General features: G+C 42.6%; 1 long non-coding RNA gene across 6 annotated transcripts in view; it reads left to right on the top strand.

Annotated features, from left to right (window-relative positions):
- LOC126927538 (uncharacterized) overlaps positions 1–18857 on the top strand; it is a 183198-nt gene that overhangs the window by 10736 nt on the left and 153605 nt on the right. For 3 of the 6 annotated variants that reach the window (XR_007715579.1, XR_007715575.1, XR_007715577.1), the window contains exon 2: positions 17161–17194. The exons of the other annotated variants lie outside the window; for them this stretch is intronic. This is a non-coding gene — a long non-coding RNA (uncharacterized LOC126927538). The remainder of the gene's footprint in view (positions 1–17160; positions 17195–18857) is intronic. 6 annotated transcript variants of the gene reach the window in all.

Here is an 18857-nt window from a genome sequence, read left to right as displayed (position 1 = left end):
AAAATTGAAATATGTCGCCTCCATGTCGAATGACTAACGCAACAGGGCTTGGTTTTAGTTTAGGCTATAGTTTTCGAGCGAGCGCAGCGAGCGAGAGACGCCTAAAGGTGTGTCACAAAACAACGGTTTGGCATATACGGACATTGAAACATTCGCACCAGCCCGAGGAGCCGGAAGTATTTATCCTATTGCCTACTGACAAATGTTTACAGTTTACCTATAGTTTCACATAAATAAGTACTATTTCCACATACTACAGAGCAATGTGATGTCCGAAATGGCTGACAAAATTAGGTAATAACACGAAATATATGCAAGGCAATATAAGGTATTTGTATAGCTTGGAAATTGTGATCGTTGCTCGCACGCTCCGCTCGCTCGTAAATATTTAGTCCAACCTCACATCCGATACGACACGTTCCCAAATTTGAAATAAGTCGCCACCATATCGAATAATGAACGCAAGATGGATTGGTTTTAGGTTAGACTATAGCTTTCGAGCGATCACGGCGAGCGAGGGACGCGGAGAGGTGTGTCACAATCCAACGGTCTGGCATATACGGACATTGAAACATTCGCACCAGCCCGAGGAGCCGGAGGTATTTATCCTATTGCCTACTGACAAATGTTTACAGTTTATGAATAGTTTCACATAAATAGTACTATTTCCACATAGTACAGTGCAATGTGTTGTTCGAAATGGTTGACGAAATTAGGTAATAACACGAAATATATGCAAGGCAATTTAAGGTATTTGTATAGCTTGGAAATTGTGATCGTTGCACGCACGCTCCGCTCGCTCGTAAATATTTAGTCCAACCTCACATCCGATACGACACGTTCCCAAATTTGAAATAAGTCGCCACCATATCGAATAATGAACGCAAGATGGATTGGTTTTAGGTTAGGCTATAGTTTTCGAGCGATCACGGCGAGCGAGGGTCGCGGAGAGGTGTGTCACAATCCAACGGTATGGCAGATGGGGACATTGAAATATCCGCATCAGCCCGAGGAGCCGGAAGTATTTATCCTATTGCCTACTGACAAATGTTTACAGTTTACCTATAGTTTCACATAAATAGTACTATTTCCACATACTACAGAGCAATGTGATGTCCGAAATGGCTGACAAAATTAGGTAATAACACGAAATATATGCAAGGCAATATAAGGTATTTGTATAGCTTGGAAATTGTGATCGTTGCTCGCACGCTCCGCTCGCTCGTAAATATTTAGTCCAACCTCACATCCGATACGACACGTTCCCAAATTTGAAATAAGTCGCCACCATATCGAATAATGAACGCAAGATGGATTGGTTTTAGGTTAGACTATAGCTATTGAACGATCACGGCGAGCGAGGGACGCGGAGAGGTGTGTCACAATCCAACGGTTTGGCATATACGGACATTGAAACATTCGTACCAGCCCGAGGAGCCGGAGGTATTTATCCTATTGCCTACTGACAAATGTTTACAGTTTATGAATAGTTTCACATAAATAGTACTATTTCCACATACTACAGAGCAATGTGATGTCCGAAATGGCTGACAAAATTAGGTAATAACACGAAATATATGCAAGGCAATATAAGGTATATGTATAGCTTGGAAATTGTGATCGTTGCTCGCCCGCTCCGCTCGCTCGTAAAAATTTAGTCCAACCTCACATCCGATACGACACGTTCCCAAATTTGAAATAAGCCGCCACCATATCGAATAATGAACTCAAGATGGATTGGTTTTAGGTTAGGCTATAGTTTTCGAGCGAGCGCAGCGAGCGAGGGACGCGTAAAGGTATATCACAAACCAACGGTTTGGCACATGCGGACATTGAAATATTCGCACCAGCCCGAGGAGCCAGAAGTCTTTATCGAATTGCCTACTGACAAATGTTTACAGTTTACCAATAGTTTCACATAAATAGTACTATTTGCACATAGTAAAGTGCAATGTGATGTCAGAAATGGCTGACAATATTAGGTAATAACACGAAATATATGCAAGGCAATATAAGGTATATGTATAGCTTGGAAATTGTGATCGTTGCTCGCTCGCTCCGCTCGCTCGTAAAAATTTAGTCCAACCTCACATCCGATACGACACGTTCCCAAATTTGAAATAAGTCGCCACCATATCGAATAATGAACTCAAGATGGATTGGTTTTAGGTTAGGCTATAGTTTTCGAGCGAGCGCAGCGAGCGAGGGACGCGTAAAGGTATATCACAAACCAACGGTTTGGCACATGCGGACATTGAAATATTCGCACCAGCCCGAGGAGCCAGAAGTCTTTATCGAATTGCCTACTGACAAATGTTTACAGTTTACCAATAGTTTCACATAAATAGTACTATTTGCACATAGTAAAGTGCAATGTGATGTCAGAAATGGCTGACAAAATTAGGTAATAACACGAAATATATGCAAGGCAATATAAGATATATGTATAGCTTGGAAATTGTAATCGTTGCTCGCACGCTCCGCTCGCTCGTAAATATTTAGTCCATCCTCACATCCGATCCGACACGTTCCCAAATTTGAAATATGTCGCCTCCATGTCGAATGACTAACGCAACAGGGCTTGGTTTTAGTTTAGGCTATAGTTTGCGAGCGATCACAGCGAGCGAGGGACGCGGAGAGGTGTGTCACAAACCAACGGTTTGGCATATACGGACATTGAAACATTCGCACCAGCCCGAGGAGCCGGAAGTATTTATCCTATTGCCTACTGACAAATGTTTACAGTTTACCTATAGTTTCACATAAATAGTACTATTTCCACATACTACAGAGCAATGTGATGTCCGAAATGGCTGACAAAATTAGGTAATAACACGAAATATATGCAAGGCAATATAAGGTATATGTATAGCTTGGAAATTGTGACCGTTGCTCGCTCGCTCCTCTCGCTCGTAAAAATCTAGTCCAACCTCACAACCGATCCGACACGTTCGCAAATTCGAAATATGTCGCCGCCATATCGAATAATGAACGCAAGATGGATTGGTTTCAGGTTAGGCTATAGTTTTCGAGGGAGCGCAGCGAGCGAGAGACGCGTAAATGTGTGTCACAAACCAACGGTTTGGCACATACGGACATTGAAATATCCGCATCAGCCCGAGGAGCCGGAAGTATTTATCCTATTGCCTACGGACAAATGTTTACAGTTTATGAATAGTTTCACATAAATAGTACTATTTCCACATAGTACAGTGCAATGTGTTGTTCGAAATGGTTGACGAAATTAGGTAATAACACGAAATATATGCAAGGCAATATAAGGTATTTGTATAGCTTGGAAATTGTGATCGTTGTTCGCACGCTCCGCTCGCTCGTAAATATTTAGTCCAACCTCACATCCGATACGACACGTTCCCAAATTTGAAATAAGTCGCCACCATATCGAATAATGAACGCAAGATGGATTGGTTTTAGGTTAGGCTATAGTTTTCGAGCGAGCGCAGCGAGCGAGGGACGCCTAAAGGTTTGTCACAAACCAACGGTTTGGCATATACGGACATTGAAACATTCGCACCAGCCCTAGGAGCCGGAAGTATTTATCCTATTGCCTACTGACAAATGTTTACAGTTTACCTATAGTTTCACATAAGTAGTACACTTTCCTCATAGTACAGTGCAATGTGATGTCCGAAATGGCTTAAAATTAGGTACGAACACGAAATATATGCAAGGCAATATAAGGCATATGTATAGCTTGGAAATTGTGACCGTTGCTCGCTCGCTCCGCTCGCTCGTAAAAATTTAGTCCAACCTCACATCCGATCCGACACGTTCCCAAATTTGAAATTAGTTTGCTCCACATCGAATGACTAACGCAAGGGGGATTCGTTCTAGGTTAGGCTATAGCTTTCTAGCGAGCACGGCGAGCGAGGGACGAGTAAATGTGTGTCACAAACCAACGGTTTGACACATACGGACATTGAAATCTTCGCACCAGCCCGTGGAGCCGAAAGTGTTTATCCTATTGCCTACTGACAAATGTTTACAGTTTACCAATAGTGTCACATAAATAGTACTATTTCCGCATAGTACAGTGCAATGTGATGTCCGAAATGGCTGACAAAATTAGGTACTAACACGAATTACATGCAAGGCAATATAAGGTATATGTACAGCTTGGAAATTGTGACCGTTGCTCGCTCGCTCCGCTCGCTCGTAAAAATGTAGTCCAACCTCACAACCGATCCGACACGTTCGCAAATTCGAAATATGTCGCCACCATATCGAATAATGAACGCAAGATGGATTGGTTTTAGGTTATTCTATAGTTTTCGAGCGAGCGCAGCGAGCGAGAGACGCCTAAAGGTGTGTCACAAACCAACGGTTTGGCATATACGGACATTGAAATGTTCGCCCCAGCCCGAGGAGCCGGAAGTGTTTATCCTATTGCGTACTGACAAATGTTTACAGTTTACCTGTAGTTTCACATAAGTAGTACTATTTCCTCATAGTACAGTGCAATGTGATGTCCGAAATGGCTGAAAATTAGGTACGAACACGAAATATATGCAAGGCAATATAAGGTATATGTATACCTTGGAAATTGTGCTCGTTGCTCGCTCGCTACGGTCGCTCGTAAAAATTTAGACCAACCTCACATCCGATACGACACGTTCCCAAATTTGAAACAAGTCGCCACCATATCGAATAATGAACGCAAGGTGGATTGGTTTTAGGTTAGGCTATAGCTTTCGAGCGATCACAGCGAGCGAGGGACGCGGAGAGGTGTGTCACAATCCAACGGTTTGGCATATACGGACATTGAAACATTCGCACCAGCCCGAGGAGCCTGAAGTATTTATCATATTGCCTACTGACAAATGTTTACAGTTTATGAATAGTTTCACATAAATAGTACTATTTCCACATAGTACAGTGCAATGTGTTGTTCGAAATGGTTGACGAAATTAGGTAATAACACGAAATATATGCAAGGCAATATAAGGTATATGTATAGCTTGGAAATTATGACCGTTGCTCGCTCGCTCCTATCGCTCGTAAAAATCTAGTCCAACCTCACAACCGATCCGACACGTTCACAAATTTGAAATAAGTCGCCACCATACCGAATAACGATCGCAAGATGGATTGGTTTTAGGTTAGACTATAGTTTTCGAGCGAGCACGGCGAGCGAGGGACGCGGAAAGTTGTGTCACAATCCAACGGTTTGGCACATGGTGACATTGAAATATTCGCACCAGCCCGAGGAGCCGGAAGTCTTTATCCTATTGCCTACTGACAAATGTTTACAGTTTACCTATAGTTTCACATAAATAGTACTATTTCCACATACTACAGTGCAATGTGATGTCCGAAATGGCTGACAAAATTAGGTAATAACACGAAATATATGCAATGCAATATAAGGTATATGTATAGCTTGGAAATTGTGACCGTTGCTCGCTCGCTCCGCTCGCTCGTGAAATTTTAGTCCAACCTCACATACGATCCGACACGTTCCCAAATTTGAAATTAGTTTCCTCCATATCGAATGACTAACGCAAGAGGGATTCGTTCTAGGTTAGGCTATAGCTTTCTAGCGAGCACGGCGAGCGAGTGTCGAGTAAATGTGTGTCACAAACCAACGGTTTGGCACATGCGGACATTGAAATGTTCGCTCCAGCACGAGGAGCCGAAAGTCTTTATACTATTGCCTACTGACAAATGTTTACAGTTTACCAATAGTTTCACATAAATAGTACTATTTCCTCATAGTACAGTGCAATGTGATGCCCGAAATGGCTGACAAAATTAGGTACTAACACGAATTACATGCAAGGCAATATAAGGTATATGTATAGCTTGGAAATTGTAATCGTTGCTCGCACGCTCCGCTCGCTCGTAAATATTTAGTCCATCCTTACATCCGATCCGACACGTTCCCAAATTTGAAATATGTCGCCTCCATGTCGAATGACTAACGCAACAGGGCTTGGTTTTATTTTAGGCTATAGTCTTCGAGCGAGCGCAGCGAGCGAGAGACGCCTAAAGGTGTGTCACAAACCAACGGTTTGGCATATACGGACATTGAAACATTCGCACCAGCCCGAGGAGCCGGAAGTATTTATCCTATTGCCTACTGACAAATGTTTACAGTTTACCTATAGTTTCACATAAGTAGTACTATTTCCTCATAGTACAGTGCAATGTGATATCCGAAATGGCTGAAAATTAGGTACGAACACGAAATATGTGCAAGGCAATATAAGGTATATGTATAGCTTGGAAATTGTGACCGTTGCTCGCTCGCTACGCTCGCTCGTTAAAATTTAGTCCAACCTCACATCCGATACGACACGTTCGCAAATTCGAAATATGTCGCCACCATATCGAATAATGAACGCAAGATGGATTGGTTTCAGGTTAGGCTATAGTCTTCGAGCGAGCGCAGCGAGCGAGAGACGCGTAAATGTGTGTCACAAACCAACGGTTTGGCACATACGGTCATTGAAACATTCGCACCAGCCCGAGGAGCCGGAGGTATTTATCCTATTGCCTACTGACAAATGTTTACAGTTTATGAATAGTTTCACATAAATAGTACTATTTCCACATAGTACAGAGCAATGTGATGTCCGAAATGGCTGACAAAATTAGTTAATAACACGAAATATATGCAAGGCAATATAAGGTATATGTGTAGCTTGGAAATTGTGATCGTTGCTCGCACGCTCCGCTCGCTCGTAAATATTTAGTCCATCCTTACATCCGATCCGACACGTTCCCAAATTTGAAATAAGTCGCCACCATATCGAATAATGAACGCAAGATGGATTGGTTTTAGGTTAGACTATAGCTTTCGAGCGATCACGGCGAGCGAGGGACGCGGAGAGGTGTGTCACAATCCAACGGTTTGGCATATACGGACATTGAAACATTCGCACCAGCCCGAGGAGCCGGAGGTATTTATCCTATTGCCTACTGACAAATGTTTACAGTTTATGAATAGTTTCACATAAATAGTACTATTTCCACATAGTACAGAGCAATGTGATGTCCGAAATGGCTGACAAAATTAGTTAATAACACGAAATATATGCAAGGCAATATAAGGTATATGTGTAGCTTGGAAATTGTGATCGTTGCTCGCTCGCTCCGCTCGCTCGTAAAAATTTAGTCCAACCTCACATCCGATACGACACGTTCCCAAATTTGAAATAAGTCGCCACCATATCGAATAATGAACTCAAGATGGATTGGTTTTAGGTTAGGCTATAGTTTTCGTGCGAGCGCAGCGAGCGAGGGACGCGTAAAGGTGTGTCACAAACCAACGGTTTGGCATATACGGACATTGAAATATCCGCATCAGCCCGAGGAGCCGGAAGTATTTATCCTATTGCCCACTGACAAATGTTTACAGTTTACCTATAGTTTCACATAAATAGTACTATTTCCACATACAACAGAGCAATGCGATGTCCGAAATGGCTGACAAAATTAGGTAATAACACGAAATATATGCAAGGCAATATAAGGTATATGTATAGCTTGGAAACTATGACCGTTGCTCGCTCGCTCCTCTCGCTCGTAAAAATCTAGTCCAACCTCACAACCGATCCGACACGTTCGCAAATTCGAAATATGTCGCCACCATATCGAATAATGAACGCAAGATGGATTGGTTTTAGGTTAGGCTATAGTTTTCGAGCGAGCGCAGCGAGCGAGCGACGCGTAAAGGTATATCACAAACCAACGGTTTGGCACATGTGGACATTGAAATATTCGCACCAGCCCGAGGAGCCAGAAGTCTTTATCGAATTGCCTACTGACAAATGTTTACAGTTTACCAATAGTTTCACATAAATAGTACTATTTGCACATAGTAAAGTGCAATGTGATGTCAGAAATGGCTGACAAAATTAGGTAATAACACGAAATATATGCAAGGCAATATAAGGTATATGTATAGCTTGGAAATTGTGATCGTTGCTCGCTCGCTCCGCTCGCTCGTAAAAACGTAGTCCAACCTCACAACCGACTCGACACGTTCGCAAATTCGAAATATGTCGCCACAATATCGAATAATGAACGCAAGATGGATTGGTTTTAGGTTAGGCTATAGTTTTCGAGCTAGCGCAGCGAGCGAGAGACGCCTTAAGGTGTGTCACAAACCAACGGTTTGGCACATGCGGAAATTGAAACATTCGCACCAGCCCGAGGAGCCGGAAGTATTTATCCTATTGCCTACTGACAAATGTTTACAGTTTACCTATAGTTTCACATAAGTAGTACTATTTCCTCATAGTACAGTGCAATGTGATGTCCGAAATGGCTGAAAATTAGGTACGAACACGAAATATGTGCAAGGCAATATAAGGTATATGTATAGCTTGGAAATTGTGATCGTTGCTCGCTCGCTCCGCTCGCTCGTAAAAATTTAGTCCAACCTCACATCCGATACGGCACGTTCCCAAATTTGAAATAAGTCGCCACCATATCGAATAATGAACGCAAGATGGATTGGTTTTAGGTTAGACTATAGCTTTCGAGCGATCACGGCGAGCGAGGGACGCGGAGAGGTGTGTCACAATCCAACGGTATGGCATATACTGACATTGAAACATTCGCACCAGCCCGAGGAGCCGGAAGTATTTATCCTATTGCCTACTGACAAATGTTTACAGTTTATGAATAGTTTCACATAAATAGTACTATTTCCACATAGTACAGTGCAATGTGTTGTTCGAAATGGTTGACGAAATTAGGTAATAACACGAAATATATGCAAGGCAATATAAGGTATATGTATAGCTTGGAAATTATGACCGTTGCTTGCTCGCTCCTCTCGCTCGTAAAAATCTAGTCCAACCTCACAACCGATCCGACACTTTCCCAAATTTGAAATAAGTCGCCACCATATCGAATAATGAACGCAGGATGGATTGGTTTTAGGTTAGACTATAGTTTTCGAGCGAGCACGGCGAGCGAGGGACGCGGAAAGTTGTGTCACAATCCAACGGTTTGGCACATGGGGACATTGAAATATTCGCACCAGGCCGAGAAGCCGGAAGTCTTTATCCTATTGCCTACTGACAAATGTTTACAGTTTATGAATAGTTTCACATAAATAGTACTATTTCCACATAGTACAGTGCAATGTGATGTCCGAAATGGCTTAAAATTAGGTACGAACACGAAATATGTGCAAGGCAATATAAGCTATATGTATAGCTTGGATATTGTGACCGTTGCTCGCTCGTTCCTCTCGCTCGTAAAAATCTAGTCCAACCTCACAACCGATCCGACACGTTCGCAAATTCGAAATATGTCGCCACCATATCGAATAATGAACGCAAGATGGATTGGTTTCAGGTTAGGCTATAGTTTTCGAGCGAGCGCAGCGAGCGTGAGACGCCTAAAGGTGTGTCACAAAACAACGGTTTGGCACATACGGACATAGAAATATACGCATCAGCCCGAGGAGCCGGAAGTATTTATCCTATTGCCCAATGACAAATGTTTACAGTTTATGAATAGTTTCACATAAATAGTACTATTTCCACATACTACAGAGCAATGTGATGTCCGAAATGGCTGACAAAATTAGGTACTAACACGAAATATATGCAAGGCAATATAAGGTATATGTATAGCTAGGAAATTGTGATCGTTGCTCGCTCGCTCCGCTCGCTCGTAAAAATTTAGTCCAACCTCACATCCGATACGACACGTTCCCAAATTTGAAATAAGTCGCCACCATATCCAAGAATGAACTCAAGATGTATTGGTTTTAGGTTAGGCTGTCGTTTTCGAGCGAGCGCAGCGAGCGACGGACGCGTAAAGGTGTATCACAAACCAACGGTTTGGCACATACGGACATAGAAATATACGCATCAGCCCGAGGAGCCGGAAGTATTTATTCTATTGCCTACTGACAAATGTTTACAGTTTACCTATAGTTTCACATAAATAGTACTATTTCCACATACTACAGAGCAATGTGATGTCCGAAATGGCTGACAAAATTAGGTAATAACACGAAATATATGCAAGGCAATATAAGGTATATGTATAGCTTGGAAATTGTGATCGTTGCTCGCTCGCTCCGCTCGCTCGTAAAAGTTTAGTCCAATCTCACATCCGATACGACACGTTCCCAAATTTGAAATAAGTCGCCACCATATCGAATAATGAACTCAAGATGGATTGGTTTTAGGTTAGGCTATAGTTTTCGAGCGAGCGCAGCGAGCGAGCGACGCGTAAAGGTATATCACAAACCAACGGTTTGGCACATGTGGACATTGAAATATTCGCACCAGCCCGAGGAGCCAGAAGTCTTTATCGAATTGCCTACTGACAAATGTTTACAGTTTACCAATAGTTTCACATAAATATTACTATTTGCACATAGTAAAGTGCAATGTGATGTCAGAAATGGCTGACAAAATTAGGTAATAGCACGAAATATATGTAAGGCAATATAAGGTATATGTATAGCTTGGAAATTGTAATCGTTGCTCGCACGCTCCGCTCGCTCGTAAATATTTAGTCCATCCTCTCATCCGATCCGACACGTTCCCAAATTTGAAATATGTCGCCTCCATGTCGAATGACTAACAAAACAGGGCTTGGTTTTAGTTTAGGCTATAGTTTTCGAGCGAGCGCAGCGAGCGAGAGACGCCTAAAGGTGTGTCACAAAACAACGGTTTGGCATATACGGACATTGAAACATTCGCACCAGCCCGAGGAGCCGGAAGTATTTATCCTATTGCCTACTGACAAATGTTTACAGTTTACCTATAGTTTCACGTAAATAAGTACTATTTCCACATACTACAGAGCAATGTGATGTCCGAAATGGCTGACAAAATTAGGTAATAACACGAAATATATGCAAGGCAATATAAGGTATTTGTATAGCTTGGAAATTGTGATCGTTGCTCGCACGCTCCGCTCGCTCGTAAATATTTAGTCCAACCTCACATCCGATACGACACGTTCCCAAATTTGAAATAAGTCGCCACCATATCGAATAATGAACGCAAGATGGATTGGTTTTAGGTTAGACTATAGCTTTCGAGCGATCACGGTGAGCGAGGGACGCGGAGAGGTGTGTCACAATCCAACGGTTTGGCATATACGGACATTGAAACATTCGCACCAGCCCGAGGAGCCGGAGGTATTTATCCTATTGCCTACTGACAAATGTTTACAGTTTATGAATAGTTTCACATAAATAGTACTATTTCCACATAGTACAGTGCAATGTGTTGTTCGAAATGGTTGACGAAATTAGGTAATAACACGAAATATATGCAAGGCAATTTAAGGTATTTGTATAGCTTGGAAATTGTGATCGTTGCACGCACGCTCCGCTCGCTCGTAAATATTTAGTCCAACCTCACATCCGATACGACACGTTCCCAAATTTGAAATAAGTCGCCACCATATCGAATAATGAACGCAAGATGGATTGGTTTTAGGTTAGGCTATAGTTTTCGAGCGATCACGGCGAGCGAGGGTCGCGGAGAGGTGTGTCACAATCCAACGGTATGGCAGATGGGGACATTGAAATATCCGCATCAGCCCGAGGAGCCGGAAGTATTTATCCTATTGCCTACTGACAAATGTTTACAGTTTACCTATAGTTTCACATAAATAGTACTATTTCCACATACTACAGAGCAATGTGATGTCCGAAATGGCTGACAAAATTAGGTAATAACACGAAATATATGCAAGGCAATATAAGGTATTTGTATAGCTTGGAAATTGTGATCGTTGCTCGCACGCTCCGCTCGCTCGTAAATATTTAGTCCAACCTCACATCCGATACGACACGTTCCCAAATTTGAAATAAGTCGCCACCATATCGAATAATGAACGCAAGATGGATTGGTTTTAGGTTAGACTATAGCTTTCGAACGATCACGGCGAGCGAGGGACGCGGAGAGGTGTGTCACAATCCAACGGTTTGGCATATACGGACATTGAAACATTCGTACCAGCCCGAGGAGCCGGAGGTATTTATCCTATTGCCTACTGACAAATGTTTACAGTTTATGAATAGTTTCACATAAATAGTACTATTTCCACATACTACAGAGCAATGTGATGTCCGAAATGGCTGACAAAATTAGGTAATAACACGAAATATATGCAAGGCAATATAAGGTATATGTATAGCTTGGAAATTGTGATCGTTGCTCGCCCGCTCCGCTCGCTCGTAAAAATCTAGTCCAACCTCACAACCGATCCGACACGTTCGCAAATTCGAAATATGTCGCCGCCATATCGAATAATGAACGCAAGATGGATTGGTTTCAGGTTAGGCTATAGTTTTCGAGGGAGCGCAGCGAGCGAGAGACGCGTAAATGTGTGTCACAAACCAACGGTTTGGCACATACGGACATTGAAATATCCGCATCAGCCCGAGGAGCCGGAAGTATTTATCCTATTGCCTACGGACAAATGTTTACAGTTTATGAATAGTTTCACATAAATAGTACTATTTCCACATAGTACAGTGCAATGTGTTGTTCGAAATGGTTGACGAAATTAGGTAATAACACGAAATATATGCAAGGCAATATAAGGTATTTGTATAGCTTGGAAATTGTGATCGTTGTTCGCACGCTCCGCTCGCTCGTAAATATTTAGTCCAACCTCACATCCGATACGACACGTTCCCAAATTTGAAATAAGTCGCCACCATATCGAATAATGAACGCAAGATGGATTGGTTTTAGGTTAGGCTATAGTTTTCGAGCGAGCGCAGCGAGCGAGGGACGCCTAAAGGTTTGTCACAAACCAACGGTTTGGCATATACGGACATTGAAACATTCGCACCAGCCCTAGGAGCCGGAAGTATTTATCCTATTGCCTACTGACAAATGTTTACAGTTTACCTATAGTTTCACATAAGTAGTACACTTTCCTCATAGTACAGTGCAATGTGATGTCCGAAATGGCTTAAAATTAGGTACGAACACGAAATATATGCAAGGCAATATAAGGCATATGTATAGCTTGGAAATTGTGACCGTTGCTCGCTCGCTCCGCTCGCTCGTAAAAATTTAGTCCAACCTCACATCCGATCCGACAAGTTCCCAAATTTGAAATTAGTTTGCTCCACATCGAATGACTAACGCAAGGGGGATTCGTTCTAGGTTAGGCTATAGCTTTCTAGCGAGCACGGCGAGCGAGGGACGAGTAAATGTGTGTCACAAACCAACGGTTTGACACATACGGACATTGAAATCTTCGCACCAGCCCGTGGAGCCGAAAGTGTTTATCCTATTGCCTACTGACAAATGTTTACTGTTTACCAATAGTGTCACATAAATAGTACTATTTCCGCATAGTACAGTGCAATGTGATGTCCGAAATGGCTGACAAAATTAGGTACTAACACGAATTACATGCAAGGCAATATAAGGTATATGTACAGCTTGGAAATTGTGACCGTTGCTCGCTCGCTCCGCTCGCTCGTAAAAATGTAGTCCAACCTCACAACCGATCCGACACGTTCGCAAATTCGAAATATGTCGCCACCATATCGAATAATGAACGCAAGATGGATTGGTTTTAGGTTATTCTATAGTTTTCGAGCGAGCGCAGCGAGCGAGAGACGCCTAAAGGTGTGTCACAAACCAACGGTTTGGCATATACGGACATTGAAATGTTCGCCCCAGCCCGAGGAGCCGGAAGTGTTTATCCTATTGCGTACTGACAAATGTTTACAGTTTACCTGTAGTTTCACATAAGTAGTACTATTTCCTCATAGTACAGTGCAATGTGATGTCCGAAATGGCTGAAAATTAGGTACGAACACGAAATATGTGCAAGGCAATATAAGGTATATGTATAGCTTGGAAATTGTGACCGTTGCTCGCTCGCTCCTCTCGCTCGTAAAAATCTAGTCCAACCTCACAACCGATCCGACACGTTCGCAAATTCGAAATATGTCGCCGCCATATCGAATAATGAACGCAAGATGGATTGGTTTCAGGTTAGGCTATAGTTTTCGAGCGAGCGCAGCGAGCGAGAGACGCGTAAATGTGTGTCACAAACCATCGGTTTGGCACATACGGACATTGAAATATCCGCATCAGCCCGAGGAGCCGGAAGTATTTATCCTATTGCCTACGGACAAATGTTTACACTTTACCTATAGTTTCAGATAAATAGTACTATTTCCACATACTACAGAGCAATGTGATGTCCGAAATGGCTGACAAAATTAGGTAATAACACGAAATATATGCAAGGCAATATAAGGTATATGTATACCTTGGAAATTGTGCTCGTTGCTCGCTCGCTACGGTCGCTCGTAAAAATTTAGACCAACCTCACATCCGATACGACACGTTCCCAAATTTGAAACAAGTCGCCACCATATCGAATAATGAACGCAAGGTGGATTGGTTTTAGGTTAGGCTATAGCTTTCGAGCGATCACAGCGAGCGAGGGACGCGGAGAGGTGTGTCACAATCCAACGGTTTGGCATATACGGACATTGAAACATTCGCACCAGCCCGAGGAGCCTGAAGTATTTATCCTATTGCCTACTGACAAATGTTTACAGTTTATGAATAGTTTCACATAAATAGTACTATTTCCACATAGTACAGTGCAATGTGTTGTTCGAAATGGTTGACGAAATTAGGTAATAACACGAAATATATGCAAGGCAATATAAGGTATATGTATAGCTTGGAAATTATGACCGTTGCTCGCTCGCTCCTATCGCTCGTAAAAATCTAGTCCAACCTCACAACCGATCCGACACGTTCACAAATTTGAAATAAGTCGCCACCATACCGAATAACGATCGCAAGATGGATTGGTTTTAGGTTAGACTATAGTTTTCGAGCGAGCACGGCGAGCGAGGGACGCGGAAAGTTGTGTCACAATCCAACGGTTTGGCACATGGTGACATTGAAATATTCGCACCAGCCCGAGGAGCCGGAAGTCTTTATCCTATTGCCTACTGACAAATGTTTACAGTTTACCTATAGTTTCACATAATATAGTACTATTTCCACATACTACAGTGCAATGTGATGTCCGAAATGGCTGACAATATTAGGTAATAACACGAAATATATGCAATGCAATATAAGGTATATGTATAGCTTGGAAATTGTGACCGTTGCTCGCTCGCTCCGCTCGCTCGTGAAATTTTAGTCCAACCTCACATACGATCCGACACGTTCCCAAATTTGAAATTAGTTTCCTCCATATCGAATGACTAACGCAAGAGGGATTCGTTCTAGGTTAGGCTATAGCTTTCTAGCGAGCACGGCGAGCGAGTGTCGAGTAAATGTGTGTCACAAACCAACGGTTTGGCACATGCGGACATTGAAATGTTCGCTCCAGCACGAGGAGCCGAAAGTCTTTATACTATTGCCTACTGACAAATGTTTACAGTTTACCAATAGTTTCACATAAATAGTACTATTTCCTCATAGTACAGTGCAATGTGATGCCCGAAATGGCTGACAAAATTAGGTACTAACACGAATTACATGCAAGGCAATATAAGGTATATGTATAGCTTGGAAATTGTAATCGTTGCTCGCACGCTCCGCTCGCTCGTAAATATTTAGTCCATCCTTACATCCGATCCGACACGTTCCCAAATTTGAAATATGTCGCCTCCATGTCGAATGACTAACGCAACAGGGCTTGGTTTTAGTTTAGGCTATAGTCTTCGAGCGAGCGCAGCGAGCGAGAGACGCCTAAAGGTGTGTCACAAACCAACGGTTTGGCATATACGGACATTGAAGCATTCGCACCAGCCCGAGGAGCCGGAAGTATTTATCCTATTGCCTACTGACAAATGTTTACAGTTTACCTATAGTTTCACATAAGTAGTACTATTTCCTCATAGTACAGTGCAATGTGATATCCGAAATGGCTGAAAATTAGGTACGAACACGAAATATGTGCAAGGCAATATAAGGTATATGTATAGCTTGGAAATTGTGACCGTTGCTCGCTCGCTACGCTCGCTCGTTAAAATTTAGTCCAACCTCACATCCGATACGACACGTTCGCAAATTCGAAATATGTCGCCACCATATCGAATAATGAACGCAAGATGGATTGGTTTCAGGTTAGGCTATAGTCTTCGAGCGAGCGCAGCGAGCGAGAGACGCGTAAATGTGTGTCACAAACCAACGGTTTGGCACATACGGTCATTGAAATATCCGCATCAGCCCGAGGAGCCAGAAGTCTTTATCCTATTGCCTACTGACAAATGTTTACAGTTTATGAATAGTTTCACATAAATAGTACTATTTCCACATAGTACAGAGCAATGTGATGTCCGAAATGGCTGACAAAATTAGGTAATAACACGAAATATATGCAAGGCAATATAAGGTATATGTATAGCTTGGAAATTATGATCGTTGCTCGCTCGCTCCGCTCGCTCGTAAAAATTTAGTCCAACCTCACATCCGATTCGACACGTTCCCAAATTTGAAATAAGTCGCCACCATATCGAATAACGAACGCAAGATGGATTGGTTTTAGGTTAGACTATAGCTTTCGAGCGATCACAGCGAGCGAGGGACGCGGAGAGGTGTGTCACAATCCAACGGTTTGGCATACACGGACATTGAAACATTCGCACCAGACCGAGGAGCCTGAAGTATTTATCGAATTGCCTACTGACAAATGTTTACAGTTTACCAATAGTTTCACATAAATAGTACTATTTGCACATAGTAAAGTGCAATGTGATGTCAGAAATGGCTGACAAAATTAGGTAATAACACGAAATATATGCAAGGCAATATAAGGTATATGTATGGCTTGGAAATTGTAATCGTTGCTCGCACGCTCCGCTCGCTCGTAAAAATCTAGTCCAACCTCACATCCGATCCGACACGTTCGCAAATTCGAAATATGTCGCCGCCACATCGAATAATGAACGCAAGATGGATTGGTTTCAGGTTAGGCTATAGTTTTCGAGCGAGCGCAGCGAGTGAGAGACGCGGAAAGTTGTGTCACAATCCAACGGTTTGGCACATGGGGACATTGAAATATTCGCACCAGCCCGAGGAGCCGGAAGTCTTTATCCTATTGCCTACTGACAAATGTTTACAGTTTACCTATAGTTTCACATAAATAGTACTATTTCCACATACTACAGAGCAATGTGATGTACGAAATGGCTGACAAAATTAGGTAATAACACGAAATATATGCAAGGGAATATAAGGTATATGTATAGCTTGGAAATTATGACCGTTGCTCGCTCGCCCCTCTCGCTCGTAAAAATCTAGTCCAACCTCACAACCGATCCGACACGATCACAAATTTGAAATAAGTCGCCACCATACCGAATAACGATCGCAAGATGGATTGGTTTTAGGTTAGACTATAGCTTTCTAGCGAGCACGGCGAGCGAGGGTCGAGTAAATGTGTGTCACAAACCAACGGTTTGGCACATACGGACATTGAAATGTTCGCTCCAGCCCGAGGAGCCGGAAGTATTTATCCTATTGCCTACTGACAAATGTTTACAGTTTACCTATAGTTTCACATAAGTAGTACACTTTCCTCATAGTACAGTGCAATGTGATGTCCGAAATGGCTTAAAATTAGGTACGAACACGAAATATATGCAAGGCAATATAAGGCATATGTATAGCTTGGAAATTGTGACCGTTGCTCGCTCGTTCCGCTCGCTCGTAAAAATTTAGTCCAACCTCACATCCGATCCGACACGTTCCCAAATTTGAAATTAGTTTGCTCCACATCGAATGACTAACGCAAGGGGGATTCGTTCTAGGTTAGGCTATAGCTTTCTAGCGAGCACGGCGAGCGAGGGACGAGTAAATGTGTGTCACAAACCAACGGTTTGACACATACGGACATTGAAATCTTCGCACCAGCCCGTGGAGCCGAAAGTGTTTATCCTATTGCCTACTGACAAATGTTTACAGTTTACCAATAGTGTCACATAAATAGTACTATTTCCGCATAGTACAGTGCAATGTGATGTCCGAAATGGCTGTCATAATTAGGTACTAACACGAATTACATGTAAGGCAATATAAGGTATATGTACAGCTTGGAAATTGTGACCGTTGCTCGCTCGCTCCGCTCGCTCGTAAAAATGTAGTCCAACCTCACAACCGATCCGACACGTTCGCAAATTCGAAATATGTCGCCACCATATCGAATAATGAACGCAAGATGGATTGGTTTTAGGTTATTCTATAGTTTTCGAGCGAGCGCAGCGAGCGAGAGACGCCTAAAGGTGTGTCACAAACCAACGGTTTGGCATATACGGACATTGAAATGTTCGCCCCAGCCCGAGGAGCCGGAAGTGTTTATCCTATTGCGTACTGACAAATGTTTACAGTTTACCTGTAGTTTCACATAAGTAGTACTATTTCCTCATAGTACAGTGCAATGTGATGTCCGAAATGGCTGAAAATTAGGTACGAACACGAAATATGTGCAAGGCAATATAAGGTATAAGTATAGCTTGGAAATTGTGACCGTTGCTCGCTCGCTCCTCTCGCTCATAAAAATCTAGTCCAACCTCACAACCGATCCGACACGTTCGCAAATTCGAAATATGTCGCCGCCATATCGAATAATGAACGCAAGATGGATTGGTTTCAGGTTAGGCTATAGTTTTCGAGCGAGCGCAGCGAGCGAGAGACGCGTAAATGTGTGTCACAAACCATCGGTTTGGCACATACGGACATTGAAATATCCGCATCAGCCCGAGGAGCCGGAAGTATTTATCCTATTGCCTACGGACAAATGTTTACACTTTACCTATAGTTTCAGATAAATAGTACTATTTCCACATACTACAGAGCAATGTGATGTCCGAAATGGCTGACAAAATTAGGTAATAACACGAA

This window comes from Bombus affinis, unplaced genomic scaffold (assembly GCF_024516045.1).
Source record: "Bombus affinis isolate iyBomAffi1 unplaced genomic scaffold, iyBomAffi1.2 ctg00000131.1, whole genome shotgun sequence".
NCBI lineage: Eukaryota > Metazoa > Arthropoda > Insecta > Hymenoptera > Apidae > Bombus > Bombus affinis.
This window is presented reverse-complemented; position numbering and strand designations above follow the sequence as displayed.